At 45.4% G+C, this 2,856-nt stretch overlaps 1 pseudogene; it reads left to right on the forward strand.

The window, feature by feature from the left end:
- Positions 1 to 1,982: 1,982 nt before the first annotated feature.
- LOC124617017 lies at positions 1,983 to 2,100 on the forward strand (annotated as a pseudogene).
- Positions 2,101 to 2,856: the final 756 nt, after the last annotated feature.

Raw genomic sequence — 2,856 nt, forward strand, 5'->3', positions numbered from 1 at the left:
TACATTTCAGATGTGTTACGACCCGTGGCTCTACCCTTCACTCGATCCCTGCGATACCCTACATTTGAGCAGGATAATGCACGACCGCATGTTGCAGGTACTGTACGGGCCTTTATGGATACAGAAAATGTTCGCCTGCTGACCTGGCCAGCACATACTCCAGATCTCTGACCAATTGAAAACGTCTGGTCAATGGTGGACGAGCAACTGGCTCGTCACAATGTGCCAGTCTCTACTTTTGATGAACTGTGGTATCGTGTTGAAGCTGCATGGGCAGCTGTACCTGTATACGCCATCCAAGTTCTGTTTGACTCAATGCCAAGGCGTATCAAGGCCGTTATTACGGCCAGAAGTGGTTGTTCTGGGTACTGATTTCTCTGGATCTATTCACCCAAATTGCGTGAAAATGTAATCACATGTCAGTTCTAGTATAATATATTTGTCCAACGAATACCCGTTTATCATCTGCATTTCTTCTTGGTGTAGCAATTTTAACGGCCAGTAGCGTGTAAGAAAAAAATTTATTGCGGTTGTGACCTATTATATTCATTTTTAAATCACAGTTTGGATTTCAAAACGGGTATTAATCGACACTCTACCCATCGAAATAAAACGTCTGACAGATAGCAGAAATGTTTTCAAATATAGATTAAACCGCTTCTTCAGGTATTCATGCCTGTAGCCATATCGGTTACATCTCTATACGACAGAGGAATTCTTGAGAAGAGATAATTAGCCATTAGAACTGTAAATGGGCAGCATGCAGCCATATAACTATTAATTAATATTTTTTATTTACTTGTATAAAATCATTCTACGTTAGTTCTGTTGTCACGTTGAACATTATACGGTTCATTGTGAATCTGATCTAAGGAACAAGTAAGTAACCAACTAACTAAAATGATGTGTCATGTTTTGCACGTAATCTAATCAGCGTTTACTAATAATGTCAAAGGAAGCGGTAATACAGACGGTACGGCTTCTTTACAATGTACATAAATGATAGATCCAGGTCTTCATAAAGACTTCACGTCTTGCTGCCTGTAGGCATATTGGTTACACCTGCAGTATCCTATAACAGGTTATTGAGACACTCGCTGTGGGTCGCCTGGAAATGTTTGACTTTCGCTCTTTTACTATCCCCTTCCATATGCGTATCAAAAGTAGTTAGAGAAAATGTTACCCATTACTCAGCTAATGAACATAATTAAGCAACGATAGTTTCGAATCTAGTAATCGTCATTGGTAACAGCAGTGCAATATTCACCTTCTTGTAGCAAAGATAATTCCGCTTCTGAGTGCATATGCTGATGAGATGGCGTGTCGTCGTTGCAGATGGGGCGACCGCCGCCCGCGGCAGCCGCTGGGGGCCCGGGTTCGACGCCCGCCTGACGCCGGCGCGTCGTCGCGCCCGCAGCACAGGTCTGTACACCCCTGCTGCGCGAGTGTTCAGCGTACACAGTGCTTCAGTGCTTTTGAACTCACTCGCTGGGTAGAAGAACTTCTGTAGTTGAACATGTTTCTTTACTTTTAAGTTATAATCATAAAAATTACAGCCGTTGTTGTTCAGTTGCTACAGTACTGGATACCTGGTGGAATAACTGTAACTATTACATATCTTTCTGGCAACGGCCTTGCTGCATTGGATACACCGGTTCCCGTCAGATCACCGAAGTTAAGCACTGTCGGGTGTGACCGGCACTTGGGTGGGTGACTATCCGGTCCGCCATCCGCTGTTGCCATTTTTCGGGATGCACTCAGCCTCGTGATGCTAATTGAGGAGTTACTCGACCGAATAGTAGCGGCTTCGGTCAAGAATACCTTCATAACGAACGGGAGACCGGTGTGCTGACCACATGCCCCTCCTATCTGCATCCTCAGCTGAGGATGACACAGACTTTGGACATACCCAATGGGCCATTTGTGGCCTGAAGACGGAGTGCTTAGTGCTTGCTTTTTTATTACATTTCTTTTGCGACTGTGGCAACGGCCTTGCCGCAGTGGCTACACCGGTTCCCGTGAGATCACCGAAGTTAAGCGCTGTCGGGCGTGGCTGGCACTTGGATGGGTGACCATCCAGGCCGCCATGCGCTGTTGCCATTTCTCGGGGTGCACTCAGCCTCGTGATGCCAATTGAGGAGCTACTCGATCGAATAGTAGCGGCTCCGGTCAAAGAAAACCGTCATAACGACCAGGAAAACGGTGTGCTGACCACACGCCCCTCCTATCCACATCCTCAGCCGAGGATGACATGGCGGTAGGATGGTCCTGATGGGCCACTTGTGGCCTGAAGACGGAGTGTTTTGCGACTAAATTTATATTATCGTTTTTAACCAAACATATTTATCTAATTTTCTTTGGTACCTTAAATTATTTTTATGTCTACTGTGTTTTATGGCTCTCTGCTGGCCCTTGTGTAAGCACTTCTGTAGTCAGATATTCCTAGTAAGTTTCCAACAAACTGTGTATGGCAAACTTACTATTCACTGGTTTGACCAAACCACGCTGTACACTAGAACCCTGCTATACCGTGGCCGCAGATGTCTGAAAACTTACGGGGTTTGATCAAAATGTGGAAACATGGAGAAAAATGCTTAACATAAATGTAGATGCTAGCCAAGCCTGCACGTTGCGTGGTGTATTTGAGCACGACTGGCACCTGTGCGGTGTTTTCAACTCGTCTCAGCTGTCAGTCGTGGGCAGAACAGTGTTCTGTGTAGTTGTGAGTGCATTATGTCGGAGCTAAGTGAATTCGAGCCTGGACAAGTTGTTAGTGCTCTTATGGTGCTTGCTTCTGTAACCAAGGTAGTGGAAGTGTTTGTTGTTTCAAGAGGCACCGTACTGAAGATTTACAGC

This window comes from Schistocerca americana, chromosome 5 (assembly GCF_021461395.2).
Source record: "Schistocerca americana isolate TAMUIC-IGC-003095 chromosome 5, iqSchAmer2.1, whole genome shotgun sequence".
NCBI lineage: Eukaryota > Metazoa > Arthropoda > Insecta > Orthoptera > Acrididae > Schistocerca > Schistocerca americana.